The sequence below is a fragment of the Balaenoptera borealis genome (genome assembly GCF_965194805.1).
Source record: "Balaenoptera borealis genome assembly, chromosome: 12".
NCBI lineage: Eukaryota > Metazoa > Chordata > Mammalia > Artiodactyla > Balaenopteridae > Balaenoptera > Balaenoptera borealis.
The window spans coordinates 37,346,174-37,369,299 of NC_138869.1; the positions used below are offsets into that span (position 1 = coordinate 37,346,174).

Genomic DNA, 23,126 nt, shown 5'->3' on the forward strand with positions numbered 1-23,126 from the left:
CATAAATGATGTCCAGGCCCTGGAAAATAGAAAACAACACACATGTTGTGGGCATGGGTGGAAACCCCTCATATCCTACCAACCTTATCCTTGAGAAGTGGGACTTGAAGCATTTGGTGTAAGTGACTTTATCCCCAGTATAAATATTCTGAGGAATCCTGCCACATTTGAGAGGCAGGTGTCTCATCCAGTACTTCCTCTGCACTGCCACATACACTAGCCACCAGAAAATGTTTTCAAGTCCCTTTCATGGTTTGTAGAAGAAATTTCTACCTGGCCAGCTCTGCTTGCCCATGACAATCTACAGGCATTTCCCCCAAGCCTATTCTGCTTGCTTGGGGAACAATATGTTCTATAGCATAATCCAATTTATTCTTGCTGTAGAAAGCTCCTTGTTTTGCAATCACAGCCTTTCATCTGAGGAAAGGTGGAATTTGAATTGTCTTGAAACAATGGGAATTATGTGGGAGTGAGATTTCATCTGACAGAGGTGCACTTAGGCTTCTGCTAAGAAACCAGTTCCTGCATGGATCTCCCACATCCTCAGAATGTTCTCAAACACTAGGTTTCACTCTTGTTCTTTGGATTTATTACCATCATTACTAGTGCATAAGAATAATGCTTTGTAGGACTTCCCTGGTGGCGTAGTGGTTAAGAATCCGCCTGCCAGTGCAGGGGACACGGGTTCGAGCCCTGGTCCGGGAAGATCCCACATGCCACAGAGCAACTAAGTCCGTGTGCCACAACTACTGAGCCTGCGCTCTAGAGCATGCGAGCCACAACTACTGAGCCTGTGAGCCACAACTACTGAAGCCCGTGAGCCTAGAGCCCGTGCTCCGCAACAAGAGAAGCCACCGTGATGAGAAGCCCGCGTACCACAACGAAGAGTAGACCCCACTTGCCGCAACTAGAGAAAGCCTGCGCACAGCAATGAAGACCCAACGCAGCCAAAAATTTTTAAAAATTTTTAAAAAAGAATAATGCTTTGTATTAATAATATGGCTTTCATTTGAGAACCCAAAGTGGTTAAAGATGTGCACAATGGTGTGGGGAAAGGCCACTCAGAACATGGTTTTGATAGGGCTCACGCGTGTATTCACAAAGCGTGTCGCTGGTAAATGCTCAGGGTAGACCAGCCTTGCCAGCATAGTGGGGAATAGGGAGGGAGATGAGGTTGTAGGGAGATGTAGTAGAGAGACTAGAAAAGCCTCTCCCATTGGTACAATCCTAAAATTCCTCCATTTGAGGTTTACTGTTGAGAAGGTCAAATAGTGCCCAGTCTCTTAGTGTAAGTCATCTTTTAGGTGCATAGCAACCCAAGGGATCATATTTTAGTCTTTAATACTTTCCGAGGAATCCATGTATCAGATTGCTTTTTTCTCCCAGAGGAGAGACTGCAAGGAAGAAGGAAATAGAGAAAGGCCAGACGTGCTGGAGAGTTAATGCCCCTGGGAGCAGGTGAGAGGAGGAGGATCAGTGCCCTGGCTTCCTACCCTCAGAGAGGAAAACCAAGGCTGTTTCTGTAGGTTTCCCAGAGGTTCCCAGTGGTATGAGCCCCAACTCCCACTGTGAGGACCTGCTCAGTAATGCATTTTGTATTGGCTTTCTTCCCTTTGTGGGCTCACTTCCTCACTCCCTTACCAGTTTTTGGTGATCACCTCCCCTGTTAAAAACTTTGAGTCGAACTCTGCCTCAGGGTCTGTTGCTTCTGGAGAAAGCCCCTGTATCAGTTTTCTATTGTTACCATAACAAATCACCAAAAATGTAGCATCATAAAAACATCACACCTTTATTATCTCACAGTTTCTATTGGTTAGAATTCTGGCACAGCATAGCTGTACTCTCCTGCTCAGGGTCTCACCAGGTTGAAATCCAGGTATCAGTTGAGGCTGCTCTTCTTATCTAGGACTCAGGCTCCTCCTCCAAGCTCATTGGGTTTTAGCAGAATTAACTTCCTTCTCATGCTTTTCACATGGCCCCCTCCACCTTCACGCCAGCAATGGCAGGTCGAGTTCTGAATCTCTCTGATTTCCCCCTCTGCCACATCTCTCTGACTTCCTCTTCTGACTTCCTTTTTTGCTTTTAAGAGCCCAGATGCCAAAATCGGGTCCACTGTGATAATCCAGTATAATCTGCCTATTTTATGGTCAGCTCATTAGTAACCTTAATTACATCTGCAAAGTCCTTTTGCCACGTAATGTGACATATTCATGGTATAACACAAGGGAACAAAGGTTACGGGAGCCAAAATTCTGCTTACCACACCCCACTAAGACAGCAGTTGTCTAAGTAAATATCTAAGTGGACATCTCCACCATACCTGATTGGGCTGGAACCACTTGTTAGATCATTTGTTTGTTCATGTATCCATGACATGAACCAACAAACATTACTTCAACAAATAGCTGTTTAACAAACATTACTCGTGACCACTCTATGTTAGACCCAGTTTCAGTATTTGAAGAATCTGCCTGATAGGAGCTAGTAATCTAGTGGCAGAGGAAGACTAAACAGGGGATTAGAAGAGATATCTTCCCAATAACATGGGATGGGCAGCTCCTATGGAAAGGGTCAGGAGTGCTGAGGAGTTAAGGGAGGCTTCTGGATAGAGTAGCACATCTAAACATAGACCTAACGGATGAGAAGGATTTAACCAAATGGGCAAAGGGCAGAGCAGACTTCTTGGCAAACGTCATGCCTATTTTAAATGACTTACTGTCATTGCATGGCGTCCACTGAGTTTCAGCATATGCTGTATGTTTGTGTGTTTGAAGGAAAGGAGAGGGCCAGGAAAAATGCTCTCATGTGGGACCTGGAGAAAGGTGAGTAAAATCATACATTCATCCAGCTTTCATGTAGCCTTGTAAATAAGTAGCCCACATTTACCAGCCTACATATATCTTACAACTTGTCACACACTATGTAACTACTTTATAGAGAGATTGACCACATCAGCCAATTTTTCTATTTTCTTAGTTATTTCATGTCCCACCTATGGATTTCAAAGGGCTTCTTTACATAACCCTGGCCACTGTAGGTTTAAATTGAAAAGGAGGGGTACAGGATCTGATTCATGCTTCAGAATGCAAAAATAGGGGAAAATGCAGCATAGTATAGTAAAAAAATCTCTTCAGAGTTGACAGCAGGAAATCTTTGATCCTATATCTCCAACAATTTTGCTTGAATTGTCATGGTTTTCTTACCTGCAAGATGAACATACTATTATTAACTTTGTGTGCCTTGCAGGCTTGTCAAGAAAATGAAAAGGAAAAATGAACATGAAGTGATCTTGAAGATTTGATTATGCATGTCTAACAACCAATGGACATTTTTCTAACTTACATCTTCCTGAATTTTAGGACAGTTGAATAATTAGGTTCCTAGAAAGGGCATTTGATTGGGATGCCAAAGATACACTTTTATTTTTGTTTTTCATTCTTTTTCATCTGCAGTTTTCTCATGCTGCTGCATTTTCAAAGATGTCCATAAATGCTTTCATCTTCCTCTACGAATTTCATATCTTATCCCATCCCTGGAATCTTTTCTTCTTGGCCTTGTAGATCCTGTTCCCGCCTCTCACATGCTTTGAAGTGGGTTTTGTAGCATTCACAGTAGCCAAGAGGGTTAGATGAGAAGAAATGGAAAAGCGTGTGTTGCCCAAGGCTAGGAGAACGGTTGACTAAACGAGCAAATGTGGCTTTGATGGAGGAGCTCGCATTTAATAGGAGAAATAATTTTGAAGGAATGATAAAAATTTAGCGTTTATAGTAAGGCCAGCTCTTTGAAGGTGTTGTAGCAAGTTTTTATTTTCTCTTATGTAACTATTTACACGTGCTGAACATTTCTGAGTTCCATAAGTTTTAATTTCTCATTTCTTAGGGAAAATGGTCAGTGCAGAGCACGAGGCTAATCCACACGCGGTTAGTGGCTACTATGTCAGATAGCACAGCTAGAGAACATTGCCATATCACAGAGCTTTACTGAACAGTTTTTTTGAACAATACCCATACTAATGCAGGAATTGTAAGCTTCTGAAGCCTTAAAATATTTTTATTCTTTGGTATGACAATTCTCTTAGGAATTTAGCCTATGGAAATAGCTGGACAGATATGTAGGGATCTAGGTACATGGACGTCCACATCTATTAAGGAATCATTTATGATAGTGAGAGAGGGAAAGGAGACATTCCATTTGTCCAACAGTGGGAGCTGATTAAGTAAATAATGGTGTGTTTGTACACATACATATGTTTATACATACTCAGTGGATACAATATAAGTGTTAAAAGGGATAATACAGATACACATTTATTTTCATTAAAAGATATTCTACACATATCACTGAGTAAAAAAAGTCAGGTTAATTTATATAATATGCATTCATTTTAGGATGTGTATGTCTGTGTGTTGTGTATATAGAAGATAGCGGGGAGGCAAAAGCAGAGTGCATGAGACAAAGACAGAAATATTTGGAGCGATATTTATCACTGTCTGAAAATTGTTTATTTTTAGTTGATGAGATCATAGATTATTGTTTTTATTTTTCCTTTTCTATATCTTCTGAGTTTTCTTCTAGCATATCAATTGTGTGTAACAAAAAAAAAGAAAAGAAAAAGAACCAAAATGTTTGCACGTGACAAAAATGTCAGAATATGAATACATACATGAACAGAAGACCATCAAGATAGGTTTTTAAAAGTACGGTAGTTGCCTGATGATTTGCACACGTGCCTGTGTCTGTGAGGAGAATGATTTATCTCCATAAATTCTTGTCATTGTGGATTATTCAATGTGAAATACATCTTTGGTCTTTCTGTGGAAACCTTCCTAGTCCCTTTGGCACTAGGCTCAAGAACTCGCAGAACTGTTCTCTTCTACCTGAGATGTCCTTGATTGTACCATATTTGGTGTATCTGAAAATGTGTAGAAAATGTTTGTATGTGCATTTCCTCTGCAGTTTGGGGGATCAAAAATGTGGCCAGCTGTTGTTACAGCTACTGCCTTACCACAAAACCTCCGTGATTTGAGGCATCGATGCCAACCAACATGTAGGACTTTTATACTTTTGTTGTGTGGAGAGACAAACGGTCATGGTGTCAGCTCCCAGATATTGGATTGCGATCCCAGAACTCACAGCCAACTATATCTTTTAAAATACCAGGCTGTCAAATTTAACTTTTATACATATTTGCTCTAAGTATGTAAAGTATACGGTTTAAGTGAAAATCAACAGCATGGCACCCATGTTCCAAACATTTTCATGCCCTAGTTCTGTCTTTTCAAAGAAGTGACGGCTTATTGAATTTGGGGGCTTTCCCAAGGAGTCCTCCTGACTCCTTGTGTGTCGGTGCCATTCTGAGGAAGACAGGGAATAACTGCTTCCAAGACTCACAGCTCCATGAAGAGTGGCAGCCTGGCCCAGGGGCACGGAGAGCTGGCACGGAGAGCTGTGTTGGCACGGAGAGCTGTGTTGGAATATTTCTTTCTCTACATTTAGGGTGTGGCATAAGATCCTTTGGAAAATAGAGAAGAACCTATGCGAAGATACAGGGAAATTACAAATAAAAAGGTGAATTTTCCTCATGGAGATGCTTTAGCATCTCAATTCAGGCATAACTAGCAGTTAGTACCTTCTTCCCACATCTTATTTCCGAAAGCCAGAGAATTCAGTAGAAAAAAAAAAAAAAGAGGCTGCATTGAGGGACACAACTGTCATTATTTGACAGGAACACATGTAAATACCTTACTTAAACCATTTTTTCTCTAGAAAACTGAATGATGATAAGAAATCAGTCAAAATTCAGGAGTTTTTATGAACTCCAAGTTTCATAAGAGTTTGTCATTTGGTCATAAAAATTTATTTAAAACTGAGGTACCCACATTTACCTCTGGACCTTTTCAATATAGAAAACAAAAGGGTAAATGGACAGTAGAATTGTATTTTCCTCCCCAATTTCAAACAAATAGCAAATTTCATAGTTTTCCCACCCCAAACCATACAGGTATGTTATTTCTAACTTAGTTTTGTGACCTTGAAAGGTTAACCTCTGTGGGCCTCAGTTTTTTCACATGTGAAATGGGAAAATCAGATTAAACTGGATACTTTGTAAATTCCTTCCAGCTCAGACATCTTGGCAGTGCTACCCCATAGTTAGCTATGGTTAATTTCTAATGAAGGTCAGGTTGCCTAAAATATAGTTGCAGATATAAATGGATTATGAATGTAAAAAGGATTATGACAATTTTATTTCAAACACTTTTGGAAAGAGATCTTCCTAGGACACTTTCACCTTCAAACTTCCCCATCAAAAACAGCTGTAGAGGAAGCCAAAAATAACTCATACCACCAATGAGCTTGGTTCAGAGGCTTACAAGAATTCACCCTTCATCTTACATAAAATTCCTGAAGCCATCTTCCAGCCAGCGTGGCCTGCCATTGGAAGCACCCGGGGTTCATTTGCTATTTCATTGCCTCCTTTGTGTGCTCTCCACTATGATTAAAGAGACCAGCTGTTTACTTAGAGTTTTCCAGGAGGACACCAACAGGCATTCAGCAGCCTGAATTAGATAATTTGTTAGGTTTTCTGTAAACCTTCCATTTTTAAATGATGGTGATGTCTCCAGTGTGCTTCCCTCAGCTGGATGGGGACTGAGTGCTGAGAATTTAACTCTGAACCCCTTATTGCTAAAGCATGAGTTCCCTCCAGCCTGAAGTCAGCCTTACTTCCAAATGCCTCATGTACAGGGATCATTTCACCAGAAGACCCTAATATATGTGCATATTTATTGGGTTCCCAGGACAGTCTAAATAAACCCAAAGAGTCCTGAGAAACCCATGTGTTAGTTAAGGCAAGTCTAAGCTGTAGGGCTCAAAGAATATATATGTTTATCTTTTTCTCTCATAACAGTTCCAAGGTGAGGGGGTCCAGGTTGATAAGGCAGTTCTCGTCAATGCCATCTGTCATGAATCCAGGTTCCTTCCATCTTGTTGCTCCAACATCCCTTAGCACAGGAGCCAGCAAGCTGTGGCCTGCATGCCAAATTCGGCCCTTCTGCTTGTTTCTATAAATAAAGTTTGATTGAACTCGGCCATGGTCATTTGTTGTATATTGTAGGCACTTTTGTGCTACAACAGAAGAGTTGAGTAATTGTGACAGAGATCATATGACCCACAAAGCTGAACATATTTACTGACTGAACCTTTACAGGAAAATTTTGCCTACCCAGCCCTAGCATGGCTGAAATTGGCCTGGGCTACATCCCTATTTAGCAGTCAGAAAGGAACAAAAATGTTATTCAGGAATCATGTCCTTTGACCTCCTCACATCTTACTGACAAGAACTTGGTCCATGGCCGTATCTAACTGTAAGGTCTCAGAGAATGTCTCGCCAGGGAGCCAAGTACCTAAGAAGGAGAAAACACAGTTTGGTAAACATTTAGCAGTCTCCACCATATTAAAATGATCCCTACTGAAAAATAGAATCCATTGTATACATAGTGTGCCTCTTTAGGACATTCAGAATAATTCCCATCATGGAATGCTTACATTGTGCTAGGTACTGTAATAAGGGTTTCACATTTGTTATCGCACTTAATCTGCTCCTCTTTGCTTGAGTAACCCTTCACCAGCCTCCGTATGTCCAATTAAATGCTATTTTTACCAAGAAGTCTTCTTTGATCCCTCTTGTCTAGGGTATTTGTTCCTTCCTAGGACTTCTTTCACCTTTAACACATCTCTCCAGTAGCATCTCTACCTCTTTATTATTATTGCTCACTTCTATGCCTGATTTCCATGATAAGTTCCATGAGGATGGGGATTACATTCATTTTACCCACTCTAGTATCCTGGGACCTAGTATAGTGCCTGGCACATAGGACAGGCATCCCCAACCCCCAGGTTGGCAGAGCGGCACTGGTTCGTGGCCTGGTAGGAACCAGGCCGCACAGCAGGAGGAGAGCGATGGGAGAGCGAGCGAAGCTTCATCTGCCACTCCCCATCGCTCCCATTACCGCCTGAACCATCCTCCCCCACCCCGCCCCCAGTCAGTGGAAATATTGTCTTCCATGAAACTGGTCCCTGGTACCAAAAAGGTTGGGGAGCAATGACATAGGAGACCCTTTAGTTATATCTGCTGAATGAGGAGTGGCCATTGTGAGGTAGGCACTACTGGCATTTCCCATTTAACAAATGAACATATCCTCACTGAAGCTCAGTGAGGATATGTTGTTTTCCTCTTGGCTACTAAGTAGCCATTTGAAGTACTTAGGGGCAGAGCTGGGACTCCAACCCAGGTCTCTTTGCCTTCAAAGCTCCTGTTCGTTACTCTAAGCCAAGCTTCCTCAACCTTGCCACTATTGGCATTTTGGCCTGAATAATTCCTTGTTGGGGGGTTCAGGGGGGCTGCAGTGTGCATTGTAGGATGCTTAGTAGCATTCCTGGCCTCTACCCACTAGACGTCAGTAGCACCCCGTAGTTGTGACAGATGTCTCTAGACGCTGTCAAATGTCCCCTGTGGGGCAGTCACCCCTTATTTATGCCAGATGAGAACAACTGGGCTAAATTCTACTGCCTCTCAATTTTGCTTTGAACTCCAGGAATCCATAATTACCCTGCTTCAGCTTGGTGGTGACTTTGGGGTTTTGTTTTCCTTGCAGTAGTGACCCTCTTCTTTAGCCCAGGTCACATACCGCCTCCTCCACTCCCTGAAATCTTCCTTGATGCAGCCTTCACATAGCCAGACTTTCTTTCCTTTGTACTCCTGCTGTATGTTGTTTTTATCATTTTCATGATGCTTCATATTAAACCTAGGTGTTTCACTGACTTTCTCCTTGTCGTAGACTGTGAGTTACTTAAGAACTGGGATGCATCTTCCCCAGTTACCACCTGCAGGTGACACAGAGTGGCCCTGAGTCAGAGTTTGTTGAGTCGAGTTGCGTCCATGTGAACCAGACAGAGGCTGAAGATTAGGAGGGAAGTAGCAAGGAGGAATCGTGGGCAGTCTCCTGCACCTGCAGTGTAATCCCATCAGGGCTGTTTCTTTTAGGGTTTCCTAAATCTGAGGATATAGCTGCTATCTCTTTGATAAACTTCTTTCTTCTTCTTCTTTTTTTTTTTTTTTATTGTGAAGAAGCAATATTTTCAGGACACCCGTGGTCAAAGGGTACCATTATTCCTGTGAAATGCACTGCCAAGTGATATCCTTATTATGCTGCCCCAGCCGTCTGTCTCCTGGTGGGACTGTTCAATCATTCACATAGCCCTGAGCCCAGAGTTGGGGTGTTCATGTGGCGATTGGGTACACATGACAGAGGACTAATTTCCAAACTGTGTGACCTCAGGCAAGTTATTGAATCTCACTGAGTGTCCATTCAATCATTCAACCAATATTTATTGGACATCTACCATGTGCCATGCACTATTCAGGGATATAGCAGTAGATGAAACAGACCAAAGTCAGAATCCCTTACTGAATAGAGTCTAATGGGGGTGAGCATGACACAGATAATAAACAAATTAAACACATAAAACATATAGTTGATGACATGGTAATAAAAATTAACCAGAAGATATTAAAAATATATACCTGGTACCTATTGTGACGATTAAAGGAGCTCATGTATGTCACATGAGTATTGACATGTAGATGCATAATTAAACTTAGTAGTCTCTCTCTTCTTTCCTCAATTGTTTCACTTGTAAAGTGAGAGTACAAGTATTGCTCCTGTGTGAAGGTAGGGGAGCTAAATGTAGGTAATCCCGATACTAATTCATATTATGTTTCCTGTGGCTTATAACATTAGTAAAGCTCTATCATCCACTTTATCTCCAGTAAGTTATCATATTTCAAGTGGGAGACTTCTTGAAGGAAGCTGAAGAAACTGATGCTTTCAGCAGACACCTGGTCCAAGGACAAAGCGGATTGCCTGCCCTCAAAAAAAAAAAAAAAAAAAAAAAACATGCTCTGACTGAAGCAGTGGGAAGAGTGATGGTGGCTATTTCATTTTGCCGGTTGTTACTGTTGGTTTTCAAGATCCACTCCCACTGCAGAAGGGGACTGGATTCTGTTAGTCATCAGAGGGCAGAGTGGCAGAGAGGCTAAGCACGCTGGTTTTGAAGTCGGCCCTGTCTCTTGGTTGGAGTCGTGTCTCTGTCACTTCTTCACAGTGGGTCATAGGGCAAGGAGCTAACCTCTCTGAGCCTCAGTTTTCTTATGGGACACTGAGAGAATTGAAGGAGATAAGGAAAATAAAACAGGTATTTGAGTTTACCTGACTATTGTGTTCACCTGGAAAACCCAGCAGATTTCCTAATCATTCTCTCTGTCTCTGGGATTGGGTGACCATTCATTGGCCAGAGTGTTCTTTCTCAAGGTAAAATGACAGCGTCGTACCCCATTGTTTTGATAGCAGAGTCTGTTCTCCTAAGCAGAGTACCAGCAGGGCCTAAAGGAACATGGCATGCTTAATGGGTACAATATCCATTAAACCAAAGCTGTAAATAATTACCCTTCAAGGGTAACCTGGATACAAAGTGATACAAAGTGAATAACTGGTCAATCGTGGCTGCTTTGCTAGACATTGTAAGGCAGTGACAGATTAGATTATTATTGTTGTTGAAAATTACTTGTAATTGTTTTCAATCTTTTAATCCCTTTGAGAGTGCTACCAAGCTTTCTAATATTTGAAAATATGCTACACACGAAAATATTTGAGAACCACTACAGGATACAAGATTTAAACACAGAGAAAATAATTTGAGCTTGTACTTCTTCCAGTCAATTGATAGTGACTGCCAGAGTGCTGTGATGAGATCTGTACCAAGGCTGGTCTGAGAACTGAAGAAGTTCTAGGATCATTTAGTGATGTCTGCAACTGTGGCAGAAATGTAGAATGGGGACTCAAGTACAGGCTTTGCTTTCCCTAGACTTACCTGTGTGTTTTAACAGTTGCTAGAAAGAAAGAAACTAAATCATTACTGTGTCTACTGCAATCAACTCCATCATGGAGATGGCCCAACATCTGTTCTCAAAATGAACCAATATTCCATGACTATGTTTATAGTTTGACACACCACTACAGTTCACAGTTGTTAACTTTATAGATAAATATTTATAAATTGACCTCTGTGCAATTTCATTGTGAATTAAAAAATATTGGCAGTTAAAGTGATATAAATCAACAGGGGACCAGATACAAAATATTTTTGATCTTTGCTTGAAAAATAAAAGCAATGCCCTTGCAAAAAACATTACCAGAATCTCATAGTAAATATTCATCTGTTGAAAATACTTTTGATTTGAAGATTTTCATTGGAAACTGGGGTTTCCCTTATCAATTATAATGTTTTAAAAGTCTAGCATAAAGTTTTCTTAGCATTCTTCAGTAGCATTCTTCCCAGTAAACTCTTGTAATGTACATATATTTTCATCTTATTTATGTACAAGTGGGGGATAGGAAGGTTGTGGGGAAAAAATCACTTTATTTTCTCAATGTGATTAAAATTTTTTACAATAAAAATTACTTAATTGTACCAAAATTACAATAGAAAGGCAATAAATTCAGCTTGGAATAGTAGGCAGTTAATTATCAACACTCGAGGCCTAGAGAGAAGAATATATTAGAAATTGCAGACTATTGTGCAGTCGGTTGCTGATCTTTCTTTGAAGCCAGACATGACCTTATCAGATTTGTTTAGTATGAGAAATATTTTTCTCTGGCTTCAGAACAATGGATTTCAGAGGTCAAGAATACCTACATTCCACATGAGCAAACTTTTCATCCTTTGAAATCATAATGATGAATAGTCAACAGCCAGCCACACTGTACATCCAGGAGGAGAAACCAGAACACTGAAGCTGGTATGGGCTCTTAACAGGCTGTGAAGCAGGAGGCGTTTGTGAACATAAATTGTCGGTGGCTTTGTGAGACTTTGTAAGTAACAATGGGGTGATTTAATCTTCTTTGTAAAAGGTGTCTGACTTTTCGTTAATCCTTCAGAAAAAAATCACCCTGGACTCGCCGCTTTTCTCAGCTAATAACTTGGTTATTCCAAGTAGAGTATTTGAAAACTTCTGAAGGTTTTTGTGTGTGTGTGTGTTTATACAGTGGGTAGTTCAACATATGATACAAGTTTTTAATTCTTAATAAACTTTTTATAGGTCACCCGTGAAAACCTAATATCTCATCCTTATTTGATATTAGGCATTCTCTACCTTTTAGAAATCACTCAGCCATGATGCATTTTCTATGTCATGTGTCAGTTGATCAGAACTAAGATGGTTTTGTTAAACTATATTTTCTTGATAAGCATACAATAGACACATGCTTATAAAAAATGATGCAGTTTTTCCTTCTTCTGTTTCCCTGCCTGGTGGGGAGGGGGGTCTCCCTCATCCCAACTCTGATCTCCTTCTCCCTGACACTTGAGATCACTATTCTAAATAATATCCTCAATTATTTATGACCTATTCATAGATAATGAATGAGCAAGCATAGTACCCTGGCACATAGTAAACATTTAATAAGCGTTTGTTGAAAAAAGGAATATTTAAATGTGGTATAAGCAGTTAATATTATTTGGGATATTAAATTTGTATCTATAAATTTATAAATGAGTAAATTTAACTTTCTGTGAATTTTTGATATACATACTGTGATATCCAATACAAAATCTATTCATACGATCAGCTTGGGCCTTAAATATATTGGTTATATGTTCATTTCCTCCTGATGTTTTTTTCCCACTTTTATGTTCTCTAGGGTAGTGGTCCTCGGAGTGTGATCCCCGGGCCAGCAGGGCCAGCATCACCCAGGATTTGTTAGGAATGCAAATTCTTGGGCTTCATCCCAGGCTTACTGAATCAGAAGCTCTGGGAGTGGGGTGCAGCGATCTGTGTGGTAACAAGCTCTCCAAGTAGGGCTGGCTTCATAGCCATGTGATTTGTGCAGTCACACAGGACTGGGGTTTTAAAAGAGCCTTGTGCTTGGTTTAATGGTTCTGCTGTCATCTTGGAATTCTTAATAATTTCTTAGCAACAGGCCTACATTTTCATTTTGCTCTGAACCCTGCCATAATATACCCTGTCCTGATGCCAGGTGATACCCATGTATACTCAGAGTTTGAGAACCTTCCTCTTTGAGAAATATTCAGGTTCCCTCTGAGTATCTGATCAGTTGCCCATTTTATTATAAATTACAGCCTATCCAAATTTTTCTAAGCAAGTTGGTCCTCAGGCAAGTTACTGCTAAGTTGTGTTAACATTTCTCTTAACTTAGTAATCTGGGCTTTAGCAAACTTTTGGACATTCGGCTTTCTATAGCAACTGCCTTATAGTGGCCAGAAGTAGAGAGTTCCTGACTTTTCATATCCATCTTAGACCTTCTTTTTCCTGGTTACCCAGAAAGTGTTCTTATAGCAACCTTTTCTGAGCCCATCTGGTACTGCCAAACGGTTAATCAGTTTTGTTTCCATAACAAATTACCCAGGTCTCTGGGTTTATGGGTGTTTAAAAAAAATCTCTCCGTGTAGGGGTTGTTCACAGACATTGTGTTATATAACGTGGAATCACAGTGAGTAGGTCAATCAGGGCCTCAATAGAAACAGATATTTCAAATTAAGATAATTCAAGAAGCATTTATTTACAAAGGAATTAATTCCAAAGGTATGGTATAGGGGAACAATTAGGGCTCGTGCAGTAACCCCGGGCTATAGCGGCAGAAATGTCACCATTTCTAGGCCCAAAGAGACAAGGGAAGGAGAGGTTCCCAGAACCTGGAAAAAGAGAGTCACATGGGGCTGCTTTGAGAGGGATAGTAACCTTCTGTCAAGGGACACAGCTAATCTGAAGTGAACTCACAGGGAGGGAACCAGAGAAATAAACGTGCTGACCTCACTCTCCTGCCTACAATCCAATTAGCTTAATTCTACTGGAAGCCCGGGGGCAGAGAGCACACTGATGTGACCTGAGTACATCAACCTGTGGGGAAGGAAGCAAGGAGAGAAGAATGGAGATGGATCCAGAGGGACAAATGGAAAATATCTGGCATAGTTAATTCCACTCACCTCCTGGCATCTACTCTCAACCTTCCTTCATGTGAAAAGTTAGCAGTCCCAACACAGAATGAAGTCACCTCAGCTCCTGTGTCATTGTGAGCCAATGTCAATTATGTCATATTCCTATCTAAAACTTGAGCTACCACCAGTCTTGTAAGGTAGCAGAGGGTAAAAGGGAGAAAAGAAATGATTTAGTGAAACAAACATAACTGCTGTAGTCCCCATCTCTATAGCTGGCCATGAAGCCTTGTTGGTAACCATGGTTTGCTTCTTCTATCACCTCTTGTACGATCCCCATACCTTCTGCTGGCACTTCAGCTGGATAGGGTTCATGACTTCACTGGGTGATCCATACCTTCTTTCCTGCAAGATCTAAGTCCTTGATGGCCTGGACTTATTGGGTTGCCACAGTTTTACACTTTCATTTAAGGGTATCCCCGTGAATACTTGGGTTCTATATATCTCCTTCCTTTCACCCATTGCATAACAGAAATGGTGACACCCTTTCATTGGTTCAGTGGGATGAGAAGCTCAAAATGGCCATGGGACAATTTAAGCTTCTAATTCATCACACCATGATAATGTTCTTTGGTGGAAGCAACCTTCTTCTAGTGAGTTATTAGGTGGTTAAGTGAGAGAGACCACTCCCACCTCCTCTTCTCAGTTTCCTGATCCATGTATCCTTACTATAGGGGAGATGGCACCATATATTGACCTGTGATTTAAGACATACACTGCATTCCTTTAGGACGGCAACCCAGCCTCCTTGGGTGTTGTCCCCCTGCTTTGGTACTAAATCAGCATTTCTAGGTTATGGGCCCATTAATGGTCAAATGTGTCTCATGGTTGGAGGTGATGTTGTGCAGGCTGTCATGTGATAGATAAGGCATTGTGTATGTCTAAGAATTGTGGTCCTGGAAGAAGTGCTGAAGAAGAGAAGTTAAATCCATAAAGGGAAGATTGTATCCTGTTTAAGTCAAAGCACTGACCTCTTCAAAGCCAGAGACCTCTAATGTCATCAGTATTTCCCTAGGTAGCTTGTTAGTCTACCCAGGGCTCAGTATTGGCCTTTGTTGTGGGCAGATTTGGTACTTGGCTTGGTTGTAGTTGGATAAGCCTTGGTGAGAAGACTGTGTGACTGAATTGTGCATGGCCTCCATCCCTGACTGTGTGGCCAGTGAATTCCCTCTTCTAAGCAACATAAAGATCATAAAACATGTTAACTCTGTTTATCACCCTCCTACTTACATGTTCTTTTCTAGTACTTTAATTATGCTTTCTTTGATTAACATTAGACATTGTTTTAAAAAATTATATTATTATATTATATTAAGATTAGACATTATTTTTTAAAAAACATTCGCAATTATAAACAAACCTTTTTTTTATAGAAAAAATTTTTTATTTTTATATAAAAATATATACAAAAATATTTTTTAAAATGTTCTTTGTTCATTTCTTCTTACATCTCAAACTTTCCTTCTTAGCTTATAATTCTTTTTTTTTTAACATCTTTATTGGAGTATAATTGCTTTACAATGGTGTGTTAGTTTCTGCTTTATAACAAAGTGAATCAGCTATATATATATACATATATTACCATATCCCCTCCCTCTTACGTCTCCCTCCCACCCTCCCTATCCCACCTCTCTAGGTGGTCACAAAGCACTGAGCTGATCTCCCTGTGCTATGCAGCTGCTTCCCACTAGCTAGCTGTTTTACATTTGGTAGTGTATATATGTCCATGCCACTCTCTCACTTTGTCCCAGCTTACCCTTCCCCCTCCCCGTGTCCTCAAGTCCATTCTCTACATCTGCATATTTATTCCTGTCCCGCCCCTAGGTTCACCAGAACCATTTTTTTTTTTTTTTTTAGATTCCATATGTATGTGTTCGCATACGGTATTTGTTTTTCTCTTTCTGACTTACTTCAGTCTGTATGACAGTCTCTAGGTCCATCCACCTCACTACAAATAACTCAATTTCGTTTCTTTTTATGGCTGAGTAATATTCCATTGTATATATGTGCCACATCTTCTTTATCCATTCATCTGTCGATGGACACTTAGGTTGCTTCCATGTCCTGTCTATTGTAAATAGAGCCGCAGTGAACATTGTGGTACATGACTCTTTTTGAGTTATGGTTTTCTCAGGATATATGTCCAGTAGTGGGATTGCTGGGCCGTATGGTCGTTCTATTTTTAGTTTTTAAAGGAACCTCCATACTGTTCTCCATAGTGGCTGTATCAATTTACATTCCTACCAACAGTGCAAGAGGGTTCCCTTTCTCCACACCCTCTCCAGCATTTGTTGTTTGTAGATTTTCTAATGATACCCATTCTAACTGGTGTGAGGTGATACCTCATTGTAGTTTTGATTTGCATTTCTCTAATGATTAGTGATGCTGAGCATCCTTTCATGTGTTTGTTGGCAATCTATGTCTTCTTTGGAGAAATGTCCATCTAGGTCTTCTGCCCATTTTTGGATTGGGTTGTTTGTTTTTTTAATATTGAGCTGCATGAGCTGTTTATATATTTTGGAGATTAATCCTTTGTCCATTGATTCGTTTGCAAATATTTTCTCCCATTCTGAAGGTTGCCTTTTCGTCTTGTTTGTAGTTTCCTTTGCTTTGCAAAAGCTTTTAAGTGTCATTAGGTCCCATTTGTTTATTTTTGTTTTTATTTCCATTTCTCTAGGAGGTGGGTCAAAAAGGATTTTGCTGTGATGTATGTCATAGAGTGTTCTGCCTATGTTTTGCTCTAAGAGTTTTATAGTGTCTGTTCTTACATTTAGGTCTTTAATCCATTTTGAGTTTATTTTTGTGCATGGTGTTAGGGAGTGTTCTAATTTCATTCTTTTATATGTAGCTGTCCAGTTTTCCCAGCACCACTTATTGAAGAGGCTGTCTTTTTTCCATTGTGTATTCTTGCCTTCTTTATCAAAAATAAGGTGACCATAGGTGCATGGGTTTATCTCTGGGCTTCCTGTCCTTTCCCATTGATCTATATTTCTGTTTTTGTGCCAGTACCACACTGTCTTGATTACTTTGTAGTATAGTCTGAAGTCTGGGAGTCTAATTCCTCCAGCTCTGTTTTTCTTTCTCAAGATTGCTTTGGCTATTCAGGGTCTTCTGTGTTTCCATATATATTGTGAAATTTTTTGTTCTAGTTCTGTGAAAAATGCCATTGGTAGTTTGACAGGGATTGCACTGAATCTGTAGATTGCTTTGGGTAGTATAGTCATTTTCACAATATTGATTCTTCCAATCCAAGAACATGGTATATCTCTCCATCTCTTTCTGTCATCTTTAATTTCTTTCATCAGTGTCTTATAGTTTTCTGCATACAGGTCTTTCGCATCCTTAAGCAGGTTTATTCCTAGGTATTTTATTCTTTTTGTTGCAATGGTAAATGGGAGTGTTTCCTTAATTTTTCTTTCAGATTTTTCATCATTAGCGTATAGGAATGCAAGAGATTTCTGTGCATTAATTTTGTATCCTGCTACTTTACCAAATTCATTGATTAGTTCTAGTAGTTTTCTGGTAGCATCTTTAGGATTCTCTGTGTATAGTATCATGTCATCTGAAAACAGTGACAGCTTTACTTCTTCGTTTCCAATTTGGATTCCTTTTATTTCCTTTTCTTCTCTGACTGCTGTGGCTAAAACTTCCAAAACTATGTTGAATAGTAGTGGTGAGAGTGGACAACCTTGTCTTGTTCCTGATCTTAGAGGAAATAGTTTCAGTTTTTCACCATTGAGAACGATGTTAGCTTTGGGTTTGTCATATATGGCCTTTATTTTGTTGAGGGAAGTTTGCTCTGTGCCTACTTTCTGGGGAGTTTTTTACCATAAATGGATGTTGAATTTTGTCAGAAGCTTTTTCTGCATCTATTGAGATGATCATATGGTTTTTCTCCTTCAATGTGTTAATATGGTTTATCACATTGACTGATTTGCGTATACTGAAGAATCCTTGCATCCCTGGGATAAACCCGACTTGATCATGGTGTATGATCCTTTTAATGTTCTGTTGGATTCTGTATGCTATTATTTTGTTGACGATTTTTGCATCTATGTTCATCATTGATATTGGCATGTAGTTTTCTTTGTGACATCTTTGTCTGGTTTGGTTATCAGGGTGATGGTGGCCTCGTAGAATGAGTTTGGGAGTATTCCTCCTTCTGCTATATTTTGGAAGAGTTTGAGAAGGATAGGTGTTAGCTCTTCTCTAAATGTTTGATAGAATTCGCCTGTGAAGCCATCTGGTCCTGGACTTTTGTTTGTTGGAAGATTTTTAATTGCAGTTTCAATTTCATTACCTGTGATTGGTCTGTTTATATTTTCTAATTCTTCCTGGTTCAATCTTGGAAGGTTGTACTTTTCCAAAGATTTGTCCATTTCTTCCAGGTTGTTCATTTTATTGGTATAGAGTTGCTTGTAGTAGTCTCTTAGGATGCTTTGTATTTCTGCGGTGTCTGTTGTAACTTCTTCTTTTTCATTTCTAATTCTACTGATTTGCATCCTTTCCCTTTTTTTTCTTGATGAATCTGGCCAAAGGTTTATCGATTTTGTTTATCTTCTCAAAGAACCAGCTTTTAGTTTTATTGATCTTTGGTATTGCTTTCTTTGTTTCTATTTCATTTATTTCTGCTCTGATCTTTATGATTTCTTTCCTTCTACTAACTTTGGGTTTTCTTTGTTCTTCTTTTTCTAATTGCTTTAGGTGTAAGGTTACATTGTTTATTTGAGATTTTTCTTGTTTTTTGAGGTGAGCTTGAATTGCTATGAACTTCCCTCTTAGAACTGCTTTTGCTGTGTCCCATAGGTTTTGGATTGTTGTGTTTTTGTTGTCATTTGTCTCTAGGTATTTTTTGATTTCCTCTTTGATTTCTTCAGTGATCTCTTGGTTATTTAGCAGCGCACTGTTTAACCTCCATGTATTCCTGTTTTTTACTGTTTTTGTCTTGTAACTCATTTCTAATCTCATGGTGTTGTGGTCGGAAAAGATGCTTGATATGATTTCAGTTTTCTTAAATTTTCCAAGGCTTGATTTGTGACCCAAGATGTGGTCTATTCTGGAGAACATTCCGTGTGCACTTGAGAAGAAAGTGTATTCTTCCGCTTTCAGGTGGAATGTCCTAAACATATCAATTATTTTAGAGTGCAAGGCTGAGACTGGTTCAGTTCCTCTCTCCGTAATTGAATTCACTCTGAAAAATGAATCAATCCTAAACTAGACAGCCAAGCAATAGTAAACATTGTTGGTAGGAGACATAAAAATAGTCATTATTTAAGCAAAATAGAACAGTCTAAGTGAAATGGTTTTTGGAGTTTTAGATTAATATATCTAATAAACTCCTGTAGTTTCACGTTACTGCTAAAACAGTAAAGGAAAATATAATCCGTCGTCCACTGGCCCATGCCAACAGTGAAAGGAAAAACTGAACTACAGAATGCCCTAAAATACTGCACTGAAACAATGTGCAGGGATGCTCCCCTCTACCACCCCCTCCCCCAGTTCCAGGAGAGAAATCAAGTGAAATAATAAGGACAAGCTTTCTTATCCTATAACTTTCTACTCAAGTCCAGTATCAAAACTACCACCAGCAGGGCACAAGCTAGAAAGCTAACATTCCTTTCAAACAGCACTCAAAAAAGCCTTCTGAATTATATAGTGTGTCACTACGTTTAAAGCTGATTTCTCCTTCCTAGTTGCAAATACGTAAAATATACCCAGAGGCTCAAGAGAGGTGGACAGAGCTTTATAAATATTCATGTAAAACTAGCAGTTGTACTTCATATTTCAGTAATTCAATGAGAAATCATAAAAAGCATCTGTCTTTAATTTTTGTTGGTTTTAGGAAATAAATGGTAAAATATATACACTGTGGAGTCTTAATACCCCCATCATAGAGTGTGAATGATGGTCCAGTTGCGAAGCTCCTGGATATACTCTTTGGCGTGGGCGACTGCTGTCTTTGGTGCCTCAGTTGGAGGTGGAGGGCCTTCCACAAACTTCACAAAATAATGGCAAAAAACCTTCTCCATAATCCCAAAGCAACCTCTGCCGTGGTGCTGGATGCATTTCAGGTACTGGCCTCGCCCTGAGGTGGACTCAGCTATATATAAATTGGATCTGAATTCCACACTGTGGTCTCTCACTGACATATCTTGTGCTTCTAAGAGAACCTCTTTAATTATCTGGGCCCCTTTTGTGTCACTGAATTCAGCTGAGCCAGAGCCTGGTCAGTGGACATTCCTTGTATCAATTTTGCCAAATACCACATCTTGTCTTTGCTGTACTTTGTCTTTGAGAATAGTAGATTTCCCCAAGGCCAGCTTCCCTCTCAGATTCTGCATCCATAACGCACCCATATGATCCAGTATTGCCACCGCCATCTTTCTCCCTCTCTCTTCAGAAGCCTCTGAGCATAGTGTCCTTCTTTGTCCCTTATAATAGTCTTTATCTTAAAGTCTATTTTGTCTGATATGAGAATTGCTACTCCAGCTTTCTTTTGATTTCCATTTGCATGGAATATCTTTTTCCATCCCCTCACTTTCAGTCTGTATGCATCCCTAGGTCTGAAGTGTGTCTCTTTTAGAGAGCATACATACAGGTCTTGTTTTTGTATCCATTCAACCAGTCTGTGTCTTTTGGTTGGAGTATTTAATCCATTTACATTTAAGGTAGTTATCGATATGTGTATTCCTATTAACATTTTCTTAATTGTTTTGGGTTTGTTATTGTAGGTCTTTTCCTTCTCTTGTATTTTCTGCCTAGAGAAGTTCCTTTAGCATTTGTTGTAAAGCTGGTTTGGTGGTGCTAAATTCTCTTAGCTTTTGCTTGTCTGTAAAGGTTTTAATTTCTCCGTCAAATCTGAATGAGATCCTTGCTGGGTAGAGTAATCTTGGTTGTAGGTTTTTCCCTGTCATCACTTTAAGTATGTCCTGTCACTCCCTTCTGGCTTGCAGCGTTTCTGCTGAAAGATCAGCTGTTAACCTTATGGGGATTGCCTTGTATGTTATTTGTTGTTTTTCCCTTGCTGCTTTTAATATTTTTTCTTTGTATTTAATTTTTGATAGTTTGATTAATATGTGTCTTGGCATGCTTCTCCTTGGATTTAACCTGTATGGGACTCTCTGCACTTCCTGGACTTGACTGACTATTTCCTTTCCCATATAAGGGAAGTTTTCAACTATAATCTCTTCAAATATTTTCTCAGTCCCTTTCTTTTTCTCTTCTTCTTCTGGGACCCCTATAATTCAAATGTTGGTGCATTTAATGTTGTCCCAGAGGTCTCTAAGACTGTCCTCAATTCTTCTCATTCTTTTTTCTTTATTCTTCTCTGCAGTAGTTATTTCCACTATTTTATCTTCCAGGTCACTTATCTGTTCTTCTGCCTCAGTTATTCTGCTATTGATTCCTTCTAGAGAATTTTTAATTTCATTTATTGTGTTGTTCATCATTGTTTTTTTGCTCTTTAGTTCTTGTAGGTCCTTGTTAAACGTTTCTTGTATTTTCTCCATTCTGTTTCCAAGATTTTGGATCATCTTTACTATCATTACTCTGAATTCTTTTTCAGGTAGACTGCCTATTTCCTCTTCATTTGTTTGGTCTGGTGGGTTTTTACCTTGCTTTTTCATCTGCTGTGTGTTTCTCTGTCTTCTCATTTTGCTTAACTTACTGTGTTTGGGATCTCCTTTTTGCAGGCTGCAGGTTCGTAGTTCCCATTGTTTTTGGTGTCTGCCCCCAGTGGCTAAGGTTAGTTCAGTGGGTTGTGTAGGCTTCCTGGTGGAGGGAACTGGTGCCTGTGTTCTGGTGGATGAGGCTGGATCTTGTCCTTCTGGTGGGCAGGACCCTGTCCGGTGGTGTGTTTTGGGGTGTCTGTGACCTTATTATGATTTTCAGCAGCCTCTCTGCTAATGGGTGGGGTTGTGTTCCTGTCTTGCTAGTTGTTTGGCATAGGATGTCCAGCACTGTAGTTTGCTGATTGTTGAGTGGAACTGGGTCTTAGTGTTGAGATGGAGATCTCTGAGAGAGCTTTCGCCATTTGATATTACATGGAGCCAGGAAGGTCTCTGGTGGACCAATGCCCTGAACTTGTCACTCCCACCTCAGAGACACAGGCCTGACACCTGGCCAGAGCACCAAGTCCCTGTCAGCCACACAGCTCAGAAGATAAGGGATAAAAAAAGAAAGAAAGAAACATAAAATAAAATAAAGTTATTAAAATAAAAGATTATTAAAAATAAAAATAAAAAAATTAAAAAGTAATTAAAAAAAGAAAAAGAAAAAAAAAAGAAAGAAAGAAGAGAGCAACCAAATCAAAAAACAAACCCACCAATGGTAGCAAGTGCTAAAAAGTATACTAAAAAGAAAAAAAACAAAAACGGACAGACAGAACCCTGAGGCAAGTGGTAAAAACAAAGCTATACAGACAAAATCACACGAAGAAGCATACACATACACACTCACAAAAAGAGAAAATGGAAAAAAATATATATATCTATATATAAAAAGGAAAAAAAAAAGAAGAGCCACCAAATCAATAAACAAATCTACCAATGATAATAAACTCTAAATACTAAACTAAGATAAACATAAAACCGGAAACACATTAGATGCAGAAAGCTAGCCCCCAGTCTACAGTTGCTCCCAAAATCCACCGCCTCAATTTTGGGATGATTCGTGGTCTATTCAGGTATTCCAGAGATGCAGGGCATATCAAGTTGATTGTGAAGATTTAATCCTCTGCTCCTGAGGGTGCTGGGAGAGATCTCCCTTTCTCTTCTTTGTTCTCACAGCTCCCGGGGTTCAGCTTTGGATTTGGCCCCGCCTCTGCGTGTAGGTCGCCTGAGGGTGTCTGCTATTCCCTCAGGACAGGGTTAAAGTAGCAGCTGATTAGGGGGCTCTGGCTCACTCAGGCCGGAGAGAGGGAGGGGTACGGAATGTGGGGCGAGCCTGCGGCAGCAGAGGCCAGCATGATGTTGCAACAGCCTGAGGCACACTGTCTGTTCTTATGGGGAAGTTGTCCATGGATCATGGGACCCTGGCAATGGCGGGCTGCACAGGCT

At 39.9% G+C, this 23,126-nt stretch overlaps 1 protein-coding gene and 1 pseudogene across 5 annotated transcripts in view; one reads left to right on the plus strand and one right to left on the minus strand.

The window, feature by feature from the left end:
• The window catches only part of ERC2 (ELKS/RAB6-interacting/CAST family member 2), a 956,481-nt gene that overhangs the window by 632,478 nt on the left and 300,877 nt on the right, over nucleotides 1-23,126 (plus strand). The gene's annotated exons all lie outside the window — the stretch shown is intronic.
• Nucleotides 19,874-23,112, minus strand: LOC309607196 (large ribosomal subunit protein uL22m pseudogene; annotated as a pseudogene). Its single transcript has one exon. The product of its transcript is annotated as a large ribosomal subunit protein uL22m pseudogene (transcript).